The following is an 18,616-nucleotide window of genomic DNA, read 5'->3' as shown; positions in this document are numbered from 1 at the left end:
TGTCTCCAAACTTTGCGGGGAAAAAAAGCCATCAATTCCATCATCCAAATCACTGACATATAACGTAAAAAGAATCTGTTCCAACACAGACCCCTGTGGAACACACTAGTGACCAGAAAACCAGAGAAGTCTCCCTTTATTCCCACTCTTGGCCTTCTGCCAATCAGCCACTGCTTTATCCATTCTAGAATCTGTCCTGTAATACCAAGGGCTCATAGCTTGTTAAGCAACTTCGTGTGACACCTTGTCAAAGCCTTCAGAAAATCCAAGTACACAACATCAACTGATTCTCCTTTGTCTATCCTGCCTGTTGTTTCTTCAAAGAGTTCCATCTGATTTGTCGGGCAAGATTTTCCCTTGAGAAAACCTTGCTGACAACAGCCTATTTTATCATGTGCCTCCAAGTATCCTGAGACCTTGTCCTTAATAATCAACTCCAACATCTTTCCAACCACCGAGGTCAGACTTACTGGCCTATAGTTTCCTTCTTAATTGGCCCAAAATATATGGTACCAATGTGTCTCAATTAACTGGAATCCACTGTATTTAGTTTATAATAGATAATTTACTGCAGTGGGTACAAAATATTCAGTGGTTTACTTTGTATATATATTTAAAGAAAGTGGGCAGTAAAAAATGTGAGATCAGTTTTTGTTATGATAAAAAAAAATTAGAAGCTGATACAGGTCTGTAATTTGCATCCTAAAAGGCACACATCTAATTGTCTCATAGTTTGAAGGCTACACAAATTTATTGCAAAATAGATGACTGGTTGCATCTCAGTTAAAGTACCTCTTAAGTTGTTCAGTTTCATTAACTTAGCTATTGTTCATCATTTGAAAATTTTTGATAAATTTTGTTTCCTGATTTCAGCAAGAATGAAACTAGATTTGTATGTCACTGAAACCAAAAGTAAGACCTGCCTGTCTTGCTGTTTTTACAATCAATTATTAATTTTGTGATTATTAATTGCTAAATTTGAAGGATTATATTGCAGGAGAAAATGTTTCAGTTTGCAGTACTTGTGAATACTATTCAGCTGCATAAACATGGTGTCATGAGTTCTTCTGACAATCTATTAACCTTTGTTAATGTGAAAGATTTTAAGACAATTACCAAAAAAGTAATACAAATTGTGAAAAATTCTTAATTTGCGGTCTTGACAAGTGGTAAAAGAAAGCTTAATATAACAGTGTGTTTTTAAAAAAACTCTGAACAGATGCTGGACATGTTATTAACAAGCTCCATTGAGATACCAGATGGTTAATTAACTGCCTCTGTAGGGAAACAAGATAAGTAATTAGCAGACTCTAGGGAATTACTGGACTATCTAATGGTAATCACAACAGTTTAACTGGACAAGTTAGTACCAATTCCTTTTGGTTGATTTGTGAAGAAAGCCATGAAGTGATTTCTGAACTTGTATTTGCATACCTCAAATCAGTCTTATTCCCCCAGTTCAGACCCTTCCAACCTACATCCTTGACACTTCACACACTCTGGATCTTTTCAATGATTTCAAGTTCCCTGACCCTTATTTTCACTATGGATGTCCAGTCCCTATATACTTTCATTCCATACCAGGAAGGTCTCAAAGCTCTCCATTTCTTTCTGGATACAAGACCCAACCTGTTCCCCTTTGCAAACACAAAATACTTTGCAGATGCTGGGGTCAAAGAATCACGCACAACACACGGGAGGAACTCAAACCACAACAGCGACAGAGTTCCCTTGTCTTCACCTACCACCCCACCACTAAGCATATCTTTCTCTCTCTACCCCTCTCAGCTTTCCGCAGGGATCGTTCCGTCCATGACTCCCTGGTCCACACGTCCCTCCCCACGGATCTCCCACCTGGCACTTATTCCTGCAAGCGTAAGTGCTACACCTGTCCCTACACCTCCTCTCTTACCACCATTCAGGGCCCCAAACAGTCCTTACTGGTGAGGTAACACTTCACTTGTGAGTCTTTTGGGGTCATCTATTGCATCTGGTGCTCCTGGTGTGGCCTCCTCTACACCGGTGAGACCCAACACAGATTGAAGTAACGCTTCGTCAAGCACCTCCACTCCATCTGCCGCAACAGACAGGATCTCCCAGTTGCCACCCACTTCAACTCTGCTTCACATTCCCATTCAGATATGTCCATGATGAAGCCAAACTCAGGTTGGAGGAGCAACACCTCATATGCTGTCTGGGTAGTCTCTAGCCCCTTAGCATGAACATTGAATTCTCTAACTTCCGGTAATTCCCTCCCCCTCCCTTCCCCCATCCCAGTTTCCCTCTGCCTCCTCCTCCAGCTGCCTATCACCTCCCTCATGGTTCCACCTCCTTCTACTACCCATAGTGCTTTCCCCTTACATTCCTTCTTCATCTTTCCTGCCTATCCTCTCCCTGCTTCCCCTCCACCACCTCTTGATCTTTCCCCTTACTGGTTTTTCACCTGGCACCTACCAGCCTTCTCCGTCCCAACATCCCCCCACCTTCATTATAGGACCCCTGCCCCCTCCCTCTTCAGTCTTGATGAAGGGTCTCGGCTCGAAACGTTGACTGTTCGTTTCCAACAGCATGTTGTGCATGTTGCTGTCTCCTTCAGCACTCTTCTCTGTTTGATGGAAACTGTTCTCACTCCCAATAATTTCCACTTCAGCTCCTTCCACTTCCTTCAAATAAAAGCTATAGCCATGGGCACTCGCACGGGTCCCAGCTATGTCTGTCTTTTTGTCGGTTGCGTGGAACAGTCTATGTTCCAAGCCTTCAATGCTATCACTCCCCAACTTCTTCTGCGCTACATTGAAGACAGCATTGGTACTGCTTCCTGCATCCATGCAGAGCTCATCAAGTTCATCGACTTTGCCTCCAACTTCCAGCCTGCCCTCGAATTTACCTCATCCATTTCTAACACCTCCCTCTTTTTGATCTCTCTGTCTGTACCTCTGGGTACAGCATATCTACTGATTCTATTATAAACCCACCAACTCTCAAAGCTATCTGGACTATATCTCTTCCTCTGCTGTTAATTGTAAAAATGCCATCCCCTTCTCAATTCCTTCGTCCTTGCCACAGCTGCTCTCAGGATGAACCAAGGATATCCTCCTCCTTTAAAGAAAGGGCTCCCCTCCCTTCACCATCAATGCTGCCCTTAACCGCACCTCTTCCATTTTGTACATGTCTGCACTCACCCCATCTTCCTTGCCACCTCACCAGAGATAGGGTTCCTTTTTCCCGCACATACCACCCCAATAGCCTCCACATCAGGCACATAATTCTCTGGAAATTCTGTCATCTGTAACGGGATCCTACCACCAAGCACATTCCCATCCCACTTTCTGCTTATCTTTTTTTTTACTTTGTGATGACTTAGTATTTTTATAGAGAATGGGGATTGTGCAGGTGGACCAGGATAGACTCTGTCAGCATATGATAACGCATTCAAAATAATAAACTTGAATTTGAATGTGAAGGATAAATCTTATGTGTTTTTTCCATAATACAGGATTTCGGATCTAAATGTTCTACAAACGTTTCAAAAATTAAAGTGTAAAATCACTGTAACAAATAAATAACGAGTGCAAGCAAGTATAAAAAGATTTTCCATCAAGTAACTGGAGACGTAGAATGTCAAAAATGTTGAAAGATTGTTCCATAATAATTAACAAAATAACTTTTTTCTTAAATTGGCATTTCCTAAAACAAACTGCAACAGCTGACCATCCAAAAAGTTAATCATTAGCAATCACTCCCTACACAACTCCTTTGTCCATTCGTCCCTCCCCACTGATCTCCCTCCTGCCACTTATCCTTGCAAGCTGAACAAGTACTACACCTGCCCCTTCACCTCCTCCCTCACTACCATTCAGGGCCCCAAACAGTGAGGTAACACTTCACCTGTGAGTCTGTTGGGGTCATCTAGTGTATCCGGTGCTCCCTCTGTGGCCGCCTGTATATCAGTGAGAACTGACATAGATTGGGAGACCGCATTACAGAGTACCTACACTCCATCCACCAGAAAATGTGGGATCTCCCTGTGACCACCCAATTTAGTTCCACTTCCCATTTCCATTCCGACATGTCAGTTCATTGCCTCCTCTACTGTCACAATGAGGCCACACTCAGGAGGAGTAACACCATATATTCCATCTGGGTAGCCTGCAACCTGATGGCATGAACATCGATTTCTCAAACTTCTAGTAATGCCCTCCCCTTTCATCATTCCCCAATCCCATATCCCTCTCTTCCCTTATCTCCTTAGCTGCCTATCATCTCCTTCTAATGCTCTTCCCCAGTTTCTTTCTACAGTTGCCTTCTGTCCTCTTCTGTCAGACTCCCCTTCTCTAGCCCTGTATCTCTTTCACCAATCAACTTTCCAGCCCTTTACTTGACCCCTCTCCCCTCCCAGTTTCACCTATCGTCTTGTGTTTCTTCCTCCCCTCCCATCTTCTTACTTGGACTCCTCATCTTTTTTCTCTCTCCAGTCCTGAAGAGTTTCGGCCCAAAACATCAACTGTACTCTCTTCCATAGATGCTGCTGGCCTGCTGAGTTCCTCCAGCATTTTGGGTGTATTGTCTGAGCTTTTAAAAACTATTCCTTGTACAGACCTGTGCAAAAGTCTAAGACACATATATATAGCTAGGGTGCTTAAGACTTTTACATAGTACTGTATTTATAAACATGGAGTGGAGAGTGAGTTTAGAGGGAATAAAGGTTGTTGGGAAAGGCAAGGGTGGAGCATCAGTTGCGGGGGGGTAATTGGTGGAACAGCTGGCAGAGAAGTGGTGTTGGGGTGGGGAGAGGTGGTACAGGTGCTGACACACCCAACCCTGAAATACTACGCAAGGTCATCTGATTCCAAACAATTGGTTATTGACCATGCAGAATGCTGCTTCTGGTGTTTCCCGTTCCCTCCCCTCTCCCTTCCCCTTATTTTCAGCCATGTTTCCCCTCTCCCTGACCCCTTCCACTTCCAGCTCTCTGTCCACAATGGAGATGCATATCAGAATTATGTTTATCATCACTCACATATGTCATGAAATTTGTTTCTTTTTTGCATTAGTACAGTGCAATACATAAAATTACTGCAGTCCTCTGCAAAGGTCTTAGGCACCTTAGCTATGTATATGTGCTTAAGACTTTTGCACAGTACTGTACATATTGAAAATGCCTGTGACCATGTAGAAAAGTCAAACAAATAAAGGTGTACTGTGCGTTTGTAGGCAAATTGGGTTCTGGACTACTGGACTCAGTTGTGGCAGCAGTAGCCATAGAGAAAATTTTCATTTTATTAAATGGAAAAGAAATCAGCAAAGGAATTCACCCCTGACCTTGAAAGATTTTTAACCAGTTGTTGATTCGGAGTGCTTGAATATTCTGAAATTATCTGAGAAGTTTTGCCCAAAGCTGGGGCTACCATAGCCAGCAATGCTGTTTACTGTTACCAGCTTGTGTCCATGTTCCCAAGTCATTAAACAACATTGTACAGCACCCATTTGTGTCACAGTATTGTCAGAACAAAGGAGCTCTGCAATATACAAACCCTTCCCCCCCCCCCCGAGTTATAGAGGTTGTTTAAAAAAAATTGGAAAAGCATCAGCTTTATACAAGTTCTTGCAACAGAAGGGGACAAATGCTGGTTGATTGTTGAATTTGTAGACTAATTACTTGATCACAATTTGAATTTTATTTAACCATGTGGAGGCTTGCTAGTTTGCGTTGCTAAAATTGGGGCAGAATTGCGTATCTTTAGTTCGGAGAAATCTACTGTAACAAGAAATTCCATAATGCACTTGGAGTTCTAAAATTTTCATCATCACAGTTCACCCTGCGATTCAGCTTAATGTTTACAGTGAGGTGAGCGATCAGGAATTTGTTTCCTTTCTATGTCAGTGGACAAAAATTTATTTTTCATCTCTTGTGGTTTATGAGTATCAACAGAAATTCTAGATGGAATTGATTAAAAATTCTGTTTCTATTGGTAATGATTCATTATTGTTATGTGTACCAAAATCCAGTGAAAAGCATTTACTCCTCCTGGTAGATATTAGGACTTTCAAATACCATTCTGATTTTACGGATCACAGATACACAGGGCACATGGAAGCACAACTTAATGCTGAGGTGTTATTCTGCCAAAGCACAAAAACAAGAAAATTCAGCATTACTTTTTATCTCAATAAATTATTACCACCAACTCTCCTTTAATTTGTAAAAGTTGCTCATTGGATTCTGATTTGCTTCTTAAAAGTTGCATATATATTTTGGTAACATTGCCTTTAAGTGGTTTACAATCAGTTACTCCTACAAATAAATTGGTTTCAGTTTGTCATGAGTAGTAATTAGGAACAACCTCTTTAACCTTTGGTCTGTGGCCATCTGAGCAATTGACCATGATATCCTCCAGCTTGTTTGACATGAGAATGACATTGGAGAAATAAAGGGCACTACAAATTACAGCCACACTTCCATAAGTGGAGCTGTTCCTAGTTTTCACCACAGCTAATTCAATCCAGTTCACTTCATTCATTTTTCCATGTGAGATCAAAAACAAAGCCATGAATGAACAAGTGAATTATGTATTTGATATACCAATGTGAGAATGAAAAGCGGGTATTGAAGGAAGGATCCTCTCTTTAGAGTTGAGATAATACCTGATGGAAGAATGCCTCATTTAGTTGAATCATATAGTGAGCAGGGCAGAAAGCCTCGGATCTCTTTTACAAAGTGGTGCATGGAATGCACTGCCAGTGACAGTGGTAGAGGTGGATATAATAGGGTCTTTTAAGAGACTCTTAGATCAGTACATGGAGCTTAGAAAAATAGAGGGCTATGTGTTAAGGGAATTCTAGGCAGTTTCTAGAGTAGGTTACATGGTTGGCACAGCATTGTGGGCCGAAGTGCCTGTAATGTGCATTAGGTGTCTATCTTCAAACCACTATGCTGAGACTTGATTCACCAGTCATCATTTTCCTTGCAACTGTGACCTTTGGTATAACAAGACCTTTCTACCTCGCCCAAACCCCAACTATAGCTAAAGGTTATTTTATGTTTTACCTCAGCTTTTAATTCTGACCAGGGACCAGAGGAGTGTTGGCAAGGTAAACTGTATTGAAACTGATCTAAGAAATCTGGTGATAGCTTTCAGAACTTTATCTACATCAGGAAGAATACAGAGTTTCAATTAACATTTGACATTTCATGGAAAGGTGAAGCACTGTTTTCCAGAAAATCTTGTTCACAATAAGATGCTGTTTTAATAAAAATAATTTGCTCTGACGAAAATTGTTGTATTTTATTTATAGTTAATACAAATTTTAAAAAATACTTGTAACAATTAAAATGTAACAATTGTGGATGAGTGTGTCCCCACAAAATCTGCAGAAGTCCTGAATGAACCATGAGATCTGCAATCTGCTGAGGGCCAGATCAGTGGCATTCAGGTCTGGCAACCAAGTAAGATGCAAGAGGTCCAACTATGGTCTGTGAAAAGCTAACTAATGTGTGAAATGGCAATTCTGGACCAAACTTGAGTCACTGGGGGATGCTTAGCAGTTATGATAGGGCTTAAATGTTATTACCTCTTACAAAGTGAAATCAAGCGCAGGTGACAACAAGGCTTTGCTCCCAGATAAGCTCGATGCTTTCTATGTTTGCTTTGACCATCAAAACATGGAGGAACTTTCACGAACTCCCACAGCAGCTGATGACCCTGTGATCTCAGTCTCTGAGGCCATATGAAAGCATCCTTTTGGAGGATGAACCTACGGAAAGCATCCAGCTCAGATGGGGTACCTAGCAGAGTACTAAAGAGCTGTGCTGATCAACTGGTTAGAGTGTTCTCTAATATCTTTAACCTCTTGCTTCAGCATTGAGGTCTCCTTTTGCTTCAAGCAGGCTTCAATTATTCTGGTGTCAAAGAAGAACGTGGTAACCTGCCTCAATGACTGTCATTTGGTAGTACTTACATCCATTGTGATGAAGTGCTTTGAGAGGTTGGTGGTGAAACATAGCAACTGCTGCCTGAGAAGCAACTTTGAATTTGCTCCATTTTGCCTACCATCACAACAGGTCAACAGCAAGTACCATTTCTTTGGATATTCAGTTAGCCCTGGAACATCTGGACAGCAAAGATGCATACATCAGGGTGCTCTTCATTGACTACAGATCAACATTCAATACTATCATACCCTCAAAACTAACCAATAGGCTTCAAGACCTTGGCTCAATAGCTCTTTGTGCAACTGGATCTTCAATTTCTTCATTTCAGACTCCAGTCGGTTCAGATTGACAACAACATCTCCTCCATAATCTCCATCAGCACAGGTGCACCCAAAAGCTCTGTGCTTAGCCCCCTGCTGTACTCGCTTTGTACTGTGACTGAGGCTAAACACAGCTCACTGCCATATTTAAGATTGCTGACGGCATTACTGAATATAGGGGGGAAATTGAAAATCTGGCTGAGTGATGCCACAACATCAACCTCTCACTCAATGTCAGCAAGACCAAGGAGCTGATTATTGGCTTCAGAAGGAGGAAACCGCAGGTCCATGAGCCCGTCCTCATCGGGGTTCAGTAATGCAAAGGGTCATCAACTTTAAATTCTCGGGTGTTACCATTTCGGTGGATCTATCCTGGGCCCAGCATGTATGTGCAATTACAAAGAAAGCACGGCAGTATTTCTAGTTCCTTTAGAAGTCTGATAAGTTTCAGAATGACATCTAAAACTTTGACAGTCTTCTATAGGTGTGTGGTGGAGAGTATATAGACTGGTTGCATCACAGCCTTGTACACAAACACGAGTCTCCTTGAATGGAACATCCTACAAAAAGTAGTGGATACAACCCAATCCATCATGGGTAAAGCCCTCCCTGCCATTGAGCACAGCTACACGGTGTTGTTGCAGGAAAGCAGCATCCATCAAGGATCTCCACCACCCAAGCCATTATTTTTTCTTGCTGCTGCCATCAAGAAGAAGGTAGAGGAGGCTCAGGACCCACATCACCAGGTTCGGGAACAGTTATTACTCCTCAACCATCTAGAACCAAAGAGGATAAGTTCACTCGACTTCACTTGCCCCATCACTGAACTGCTCCCATGACTTATGGACTTACTTTCAAGGATTCTTCATCTCATGTTCTTAATATTTTTGTTCACTTATTTATTATTATTTTCTCCTTCATATTTGCACAGTTGTCCTTTGCACAATAGTTATTTTTTCATCCTGTTGCATGTGGTCTTTTGTTTATATTGTGTTTCTTGTATTTACTGTGTAATGCCTGCAAGGCAATGAATCTCATGGTCATATATGTACTTTGATAATACATTTATTTTGAACTTGAACTTCTGAACAATCGAATCCTGATTTAAACTGAACGTATTAATACAGTTGCAGTAGAAGATTGGAAATTTAGGGTTAAGCAAATCCCAAAATTTTTTATTTCATATATCCTACAAAACGTATTATATCTTCTTGGTTGCAAAATGAGTTTAAGAAATACAATAACTAGAAATGAATAAGAAGAAAGATAGAAATTTGGAATGCTAAGCGGCTATTGGGCGAAGGAAATTATTTTACGAATCACAGCTTTAGAATTACAGTATACTTTTTGAATATGAATAGAAATCCTCTTTAGGGGTTCTGCTATGTTGATTGAAGCTTCAGGTTCATTGGCCCTACTCTGCAAACCATTCAATTAGTGGTGCTGAAAAAGAATTTTTGTAATTAAATGGAATAATGTGTTAGAATGCAGGATACCTTGAGGTATTAGTATGAAATATCTGACATTTTAAAAGTGTATATATTATCAATATAGTGCATGGCTTCATTATAATTAATAAGTATGGCACTGTTGAATAGGGAGATTGAAGTCAGCTGACTCAGAATCCAGGCCATTGGGGATATAGATATGTAAGCACTAAGGCACAGTGTGCAGTGCGCACTGTATGCAGTGTACAGTGTGCATTGTAAAGGACCTCAGAAAGATAAAAGCAATGGTGTAATGTTATTTTAAATTACACTAAATTATGCATGGCAGAGCAGGTGATCTGTCGCAGGTCCTTTGTGGGAGCTGATGGAATCATTGTGCCAAAGCTGAAGTAAATTAATATGAATCACAGTGGAGACAATTTATCCCCTTCACCCTGCTCTATCATTCAATAATATCACAACTGACCTGACTATAACCTAAACTTGGTAAACCTACTTACTATACATAACCTTTCACCCTTGCTTATTAAGAATCAATCTAGCTCTGCCTTAAAAAGAATTCAGGGTATACCAACATCATCCTTGTGCAACAAGCAGGCAGTCTTCTCCAATGATCAGGTTGAATCCTGACCTTTCCTGCTGACTATTTAGTGTTTGCACAATCTCCCAAAGTCATACAGATTGTTAAGCCACTTGGCTTCTGTAAATATTCTCCACTCATCCTATCACTGAACTGTTCCTACAACCTAAAGACTCACTTTCAAGGACTCCTCATCTCATGTTCTCGATATTTATAGCTTAGTTTCTTTGCTTTTTGTATTGGCACAGTTTGTTGTCTTTTGCACATTGTCCATTTTTTTGTAATTCAAATTTTTATTATTATTTTGCAAAGCAGCACAGCATATCATAGATCAGATACAATACAGCATATTTATACAGCCATCCCATGACAGGAAAACATATAAAACTAAGAAACAGAAAAAACTTCTAATTTAAGCTTAAATTAACATACAACCAAAATTGATCCCATGCATCTTGCACATTTCCCTCACTGTTAATTCTTCCCAACATGTGTTCATATGATGAAGTCTTAACCATTTCCTCAGTCCATTCCCTCACAGTGGGACATCAGGGTTTTTTCCAGTTTTGCAATATAATTCTTGCAGCTGTGATGAGACCCACCTTTAAAATAGTAAATTTGTCATTGTTTACATTAGGTATCATTGTCCTATCACCCAGGAGACAAAGCCATGGGCACAAGGGCAGTGTAGGACCCGACCAATTCCCCAACAAATCAAGAACTTTACACCAAAATGGACGAACCATGGAACACTCCCAAATCATGTGAAAATATGTGCCCACCTCATTTTTACATTTCCAGCATAAATGATTATCAACAATCTCCATTTTGTAGAGTCTAGTTGGTGTCCAATAATATCTATGTACTATCTTATACTGAATAAATTTTCCTCTCGCTTCCCTAATATGTCTACCCACATTTGATAAAATATTTGAGCACTCATTATCTTCAAAATCACTTCCAAGATCCTTCTGCCATACTGCTTTGAAATTGTTACACGGTTCACCCACAGAGTGCTTGAACATTTTATAAAACGCTGTTGCTTTATGTTCTTCCTGTGGTAGTGTATTCAGTTAAAGGGTTACTTTGTGGGCCACCATTCTTGAATATGCTACTAACACAATGTCTTATTTGTAAATACTTCCAGAAATTCCCTTTATCTACAAAATTATATTTCCTCTGCAAATCCACATACGACATAAAATCCCATTCTCATAGAGATCACCTACTGTATTTACACCTTTAATCTTCCATTCTTTTCCCAATATGTATCGCAGGGTTATTCCAGAGCAAGGAGTATAACTGATTATAATGTGACATTTTACAAGCTTTATGAATTGTACTCCACACACTCCTTGAGTTAAATAGTATAGGATTTAAATTAGTCTTGTTTTCCACATGTTTTGAGAGAATGTGGTGCAGCCAAGCTCCGTTCTATAACTACCCAATCTAAATCAACATCATCCCTGTCCCAATGTTTGGCTAACTTGGTCATTTCAAGGGATAATTTATATCCCCTTACATCTGGTAGACTGAGCCCACCCATGTCCCTGGACATACACATCTTACTCATTTTAATTCTGGGCTTCTTCTTATCCTGTAGAAAGTCACTAATAATTTTGTTATATTGCTTGTAGATCAAATCAGAAATATTTAAAGGAAGCATCATAGAAAGATAGTTAAACTGAGGTGCTATGACCATTTTAACTACATTGACTTTACCCCAGAGTGACAGTCGCAGTGCCTCCCACTTATCCAGATTATTTCTTATCCTACTCAATAATGGATCATAATTTAAGGTAATTATTTCATCCAAATTCTGACTGAGTTTGACCCCTAGATACTTCATTCCAACTGTCATCCATCTGAGATACTGAATTTGAATAACACAGTTTTGACATTGGCATATCCTCAGATTTACTGCAGTTGATTTTATAACCAGAAACTTCAGAATATAATTGTTGTTTTCATTAGTGGGGGTAAGGAATTAGGAGGGTCACTAATCAGTAATAAAATATCGTCAGCATATATGCTCCTTTCCGCCTCCCTTTACCTCTCTAATATTTGGATCTGCTCTAATCACGACTGCCAATGGTTCCAAAAAAATCATAAATAACAGTGGGGAGAGGGAGCAGCCTTGGCGTATACCCCGTGAAATGTTGAAAAATGGGGATATGATACCACTTGTAATAACTGCAGCATTAGGGTTTTTATACAAAATTCATGATTTAAAGATAAAGCCAAAGCCAAACCCAAAGAATGACAAGGCCATGGTTAAAAATCTCCATTCAACCCTGTCAAAGGCCTTTTTAGCATCCAGGGAGATGGCAGTAACTGGGTTACTACTTGGGGAGTTCAGCCATATTTAGTGCAGTAATCTCCTTAAATTGTCAGTTGGGGATCTGCCTTTAATGAAGCCAACCTGGCCAGTGTTAATTATAGATGGCAATACTTTCTCTAATCGCGAAGCCAGTATTTTAGTCAGTATCTTACAGTCCACATTAATTAAGCTTATAGGCCTATAGTTGGAAGGGTCAATTGTATCCCTGTCTTTTTTTGGGATCAACAATATTAATGCTTCATAGAAACATAGAAAATAGGTGCAGGAGTAGGCCATTCGGCCCTTCAAGCCTGCACCGCCATTCAGTATGATCATGGCTGATCAACCAACTCAGAACCCTCTACCTGCTTTCTCTCCATATCCCCTGATCTCTTTAGCCACAGGGGCCATATCTAACTTCCTCTTAAATATAGCCGATGAACCGGCCTCAACTGTTTCCTGTGGCAGAGAATTCCACAGATTCATCACTCTCTGTGTGAAGAAGTTTTTCCTCATCTCGGTCCTAAAAGGCTTCCCCTTTATCCTTAAACTGTGACCCCTCGTTCTGGACTTCCCCAACATCGGAAACAATCTTCCTGCATCTAGCCTGTCCAATCCCTTTAGAATTTTATACATTTCAATAAGATCCCCCCTCAATCTTCTAAATTCCAGTTAGTATAAGCCTAGCTGATCCGGTCTTTCTTCATATGAAAGTCCTGCCATCCCAGGAATCAATCTGGTGAACCTTCTCTGTACTCCCTCTATGGCAAGAATGTCTTTCCTTAGATTAGGGGACCAAAACTGCACACAATATTCTAGATGTGGTCTCACCAAGGCCTTGTACAACTGCAGTAGAACCTCCCTGCTCCTGTACTCAAATCCTTTTGCTATTGATTAAATGTATTAGGTAAAGATTCCAAATTAAATGCTTCTGAATAGATTTTTGTTAGAATAGGAGCCAATATGTCCAGAAATTTCTTATATTATTCAATTGGGAAGCCATCCATACCTGGAGATTTCCCCACTTTCATAGCCGCAATAGCCTGTCTGACCTCATCCTCAGTAACTGGGGCATCCAAGGACTCAGCTTGTTGTGGGGATAATGTAGGCAATTTTATGTTAGCAAAAAACTGATTCGGCTACTCCTGGTCATGATCAAATGGTGATGCATATTGATGTTCATAGAACTGTTGAAAGACTTTGTTTATTTCTTTAGATGATGATACTAATGTATCCCTTTTCTTAATTACAAGTACAATACTATTCATATTCTGCTGCTTTAAGTATCATGCCAGCAGCTTACCAGCTTTATCACCACCTTTGGAGAAACTTGTTTTTAATCTAAATAATGCATATTCTGCTTCTTTGTTATATGTGTTATTTAGCTCGAATTTCAAAATTGCACAGATCTTTGTACAAGTCGTCGGTATATTGTCTTGATAAGACCTTTTCCAATGTGGTTATTTCTGCCTCCAGATTTTTTATTTGCTCCATACTTTCTTTCTTTCTTTCTTTTAGATGCTTGTGCTATTAATTTTCCTTTTATATACGCCTTGGATGCCTCCCATACCAGGAACGGCTTTACTGTGCTCCCTAAGTTCAATTCAAAAAACGAAGTCAGATCCTCAGCCAGCTTATCACTGAAATCCTCATCTCTTAACAGCATAACATTCATTCACCATCTATCCCTCCTTCCCCTTTCAGTATTTAAATCAATTTGAATTTCAACCGGTGCATGGTCTGATAATGCTATTGGGCCAATTTTACAGTCTGTCACCTGTTCAACAATGGAGTTGGAGATTAGAAAAAAATCTATTCTAGAGTAATGTGATGTAAGGCTGCCCTGTCCCTAAGTAAAGGTGATGTCTGAAATTTGTTTTTATCAATAACAGGGTCCATTACTTGGTTAAAGTCTCCTGCTAAAATTATTTTTCCTTCCTTGGCACCTAAAATTTTGTTCACCTTGTTAAGAAAGTCTGTGTCTTCCTTATTAGGTGCATATATGTTACAAAGTACTACCTTCACCCCATTAATAAATGCATCTATACAAATTATCCTGCCTTCCTTGTCCTTAAATTCTCCAAGCAATACAAAATTAAGTTTTTTTTTTAACTAAAATCATCATCCCATTTTGTTTGCTATTAAATGATGAATTGAATACCTGGCCCATCCAATCTCTTCTAAATTTCAGTGCTTCAACATCTTTAAAATGTGTTTCCTGGACAAATGTAAAATCAATTTGTTTACCTTTAAGGCATGATAAAATCTTTTTCCTCTTGATTGGGTTTCCATACCCATTAATGTTCCATGATATGAAATTAACCATTTTCATGTCCTAAACTTCATGCACACATGTGCAAAAATGTATATTTTCCCAGATGACTGAGTCTGGAATTCAATAATTCCAACAAAAAAAATCCAAAGAAAAACCTGCTTTACTCTATCCCCATGTTCAATTATTACCAACAAACACTGCAAATGCTGCGCTTTCAAACAATTAAACAACCAACATAACCCAAAAAAATAGCGATAATATACTCCTGCCAGATTAACTAACAAATAAAAACAAATAGGCAGGATAAACTCTACAAAGAAACAGAAAAGAAAAAGACACATGACATGGTCCACGAAGTACCATGCCAGCTAGTAAGCCTCGCACTAATCAGACCGCTTTATCCAGCTCCCCACCCACCCTGTTGTACCTAAAAAGTTATCTCCACCTATTACTGTCTCTCAGTCAATGCCAGTGCCACACTTTTCCTGAATGACTTTCACTGCTTCTGCAGTAGTAAAGAACTTGATTTTTCCTTTCCATGTGAAGTGTAGAACTGCTGGATAAGCGAGTGTATACCTCACATTGACTCTTTGCAGCATTTTCCAAGCTGTAGTAAATGCCCTCTGTTTTTCAGCCAATTCTCTGGACATATCCGGAAAGACAGAGACTTTGCATCCCTCCCACTCAACTCCTCTTTTTGCTTTGGCCGCTTGCAGCACTTTCTCTCTGGCCAAAGAGCGCAAGAATCGTATTAAGACCAGCCGGGGGGGGTGGGGGCAATCCTCGCCCGGCCTCGGAGCCGGAACCCGGTGCGCCCTCTCAATCTCAAACTCTGCATTCAGTTCGATGCCAAATCCCTCAGACATGATTCTTTGCACACACTTAATCAGACCACCCATTTCCGCACCCTCCTTTAGACCAATCAGCCTGACGTTGTTATATCTGCTCTTGTTCTCAAGCTCCTCGACACGGTTCCACAGCAGGTCCAAGCATTTATTATTCTGCTTGCTGGCACCCACCAGTTGCACAGTGATCTCCTCCACACTGGAGAGGCGACCCTCAGCTTCCGTCAGCCTGTCTTGAATGGCATTGACGGAGTTCTTCAACTCTGTTGTTGCTTCTTTAATTGTAGATACCTCAGTAGCCACCCCGAGCAGAATGGAACTTAAATGACTAACCTCAGCCAGTAAATTCTCCATATTGGAGCTTTGGTCCATCTGCGTTGTTAGCGTGCCTTGAGCTTCAGATTGCGGGCCATGTCTTATAGCCACGTGGCTCGCTGTTACATTCTTCGAAAGTCTTGGCATCATACCAAAGTATCTCGCAAAGTTGTTATTTTTTAGTGAAAATAAACAGTTTTTAACTGTAGAACAGCTGTATCCAAATAAGGCAGGATAAATATGCTCTAATTGATAGAATTTTATGGTGGGTTGTCAGAGCTCCACTAACATGCAGCCATTTTGCCTGGCACCCATGTGACATCGATCCCGATTTTGTCCATCTTATTGGTTGCAGTCTCTCATCGACTCTGTTGTTTTGTTTTTACTATGAATGCCTGCAATAAAATGAATCTGGATGAGGGCTGGATGGTGACATGTACTTTGATAATAGATTTACTTTGAACTTTGATATTTCCCTTGATAGGATGCAACAGAGATATAATTCTACATTGCAGAATTGTAATCAAAAGCCCAAATAATCTTCCACTTTGGAGCACGTAACTTATCTATAGTTTGTGTAAAGGGTTCTCTTACTATGTAGTGCTTGGTGGGGCAGGGAAAAATTGTATTATGGCTACCAGTAATCAAAGTTTGTTTCCATTAACTTTGATATATGAAGGGCACTAATTTTATTTGGATACAATGCTATAGATATTGGGAAATGCTCAGCTGATCACTCTCATCCATGAAGGAAAACAGTTTTCAGGTGAAATTCTGCTTTTATTGTGACAGACTCTTACTTACTCAAGGGGACCTGTAATGTGCCAATGACAGATGTGTCTGTCTGTCTGTCTATCTACCTGTTGAGACATTGAAGATGTCCTGGATACTAGGGAGGCTAGTGCGTTGGCGCGTGGCATTGCTCAAGGACATAACACATTGCTCTGTGACGACACCGGTGCCAAGCTGCTTGGGTCCTAGTGCCCTTCCCTTGGACCACATCGGTGGCGTGGAGAGGGAAAAGCTTGCAGTCTGGCAACTGCCAGTCTCCCATACAACCCTGCCCAGGCCTGCACCCTGGAAACCTTCCAAGGCATAAATCCATGGTCTCACGAGACTAAAGGATGTTTAAAAAAAAGTGCCCATGATGGAGCTGACAGAGTTTACAACTTTCTGCAGCTTATTTTGATCCTGTGCAGTGCCCCACCTCTCAAACCAGACAGTGATAAAAGCAGTCATGCTTTCTTTGTAACTGCATCAATATGTTGAGCTCAGAATAGATCTTCAGAGATGTGACATGCAGGAACTTGAAATGCCTCACTCATTACATTACCGGTCCTTGATGAAGACTGATGTATGTTCCCTCATCTTACCCTTTCTAAAGTTCACAATCAGTTCTTTGGTTTTACTGACATTGAGTACAAGGTTGTTGCCTCGTCACCACTCAACCAGCTGATCTATCGCCCACTTGTACACCTTTTCATCACCATCTGAAATTCTGCTAGCGATAAGTTGTGTTGTCAGCAAAATTATAGATGGCATTTGAGCTGTGTCTAGACATACATTCATGGGTGTAGAGAGAGTAGAACAGTGGGCTAAGCACATATCCTTGAAGTGTGCCAGTGTTGATTAACAGCAAGGTGGAGATGTTATTTCAGATCTGCAAAGACTGTGATCTTTTGGTGAGGAAGTCGAGGATCCAGTTGCAGAAGGAGGTATGTAGGCCCAGGTTTTGGAGCTTTTGATCAGACCTGTAGGAATAATTGTGTTAAATGCTGAGCTGTAGTCAATAAACAGCAGCCTGACATACGTATTAGTATTGTCCAGGTGATCCAAGGACACGTGAGGAGCCAATGAGATCGCATCTGCTATAGACCTATTGGGCTGATGGGCAAATTGCAGTGGGTCAGTTCCTTTCTTGGGCAGGAGTTGATTCTAGCCATAATCAACCTCTCAAAGTACTTCATTACCGTAGTGAGTACTATTGGACAAAAGTCGTTAAGGAAACTCACTCTGCAGTTGGGTACAAGTATGATTGTTGCCATTTTGAAGCAGTTTGAAACTTACAGCTATAGGAATGAAAGATTGAAAATATTTTTGAACAGATCCACCAGTTGGTTGGCACAGGTTTTCAGAGCCCTACCAAGTACTCCATCGAAGCCTGTTCACCCTTTGAAAGACTTTCTGATGTTGGCCTCTGAGACAGAGATCACAGGGTCACTGGATGCTGTAGAGATCCTCATAGCTGTAGTTTTACTCTCCCTGAGCATGCATAAAAGGGCAAACACCAGGAAATCTGCAGATGCTGGAAATTCAAACAACAACACACACAAAATGCTGGTGGAACACAGCAGGCCAGGCAGCATCTATAGGGAGAAGCACTGTCGACGTTTCGGGCCGAGACCCTTCATCAGGACTAACCGAAAGGAAAGATAGTAAGAGATTTGAAAGTAGTGGGGGGAGGGGGAAATGTGAAATGATAAGAGAAGAATGTGGCCTTTTATATATTGGTGAGACCCAACGCAGACTGGGAGATCGTTTCGCTGAACACCTATGCTTGGTCCGCCAGAAAAAGCAGGA

General features: G+C 40.6%; 1 protein-coding gene across 1 annotated transcript in view; it reads left to right on the top strand.

The window, feature by feature from the left end:
* LOC132379689 (rab11 family-interacting protein 2) overlaps positions 1-18,616 on the top strand; it is a 136,148-nt gene that overhangs the window by 89,911 nt on the left and 27,621 nt on the right. The window lies entirely within an intron of this gene.

This window comes from Hypanus sabinus, chromosome 22, assembly GCF_030144855.1.
Source record: "Hypanus sabinus isolate sHypSab1 chromosome 22, sHypSab1.hap1, whole genome shotgun sequence".
In the NCBI taxonomy this organism is placed as follows: domain Eukaryota; kingdom Metazoa; phylum Chordata; class Chondrichthyes; order Myliobatiformes; family Dasyatidae; genus Hypanus; species Hypanus sabinus.
Note: the sequence above shows the minus strand (reverse complement) of the source record. Positions and strands in the feature narration are given on the sequence as shown.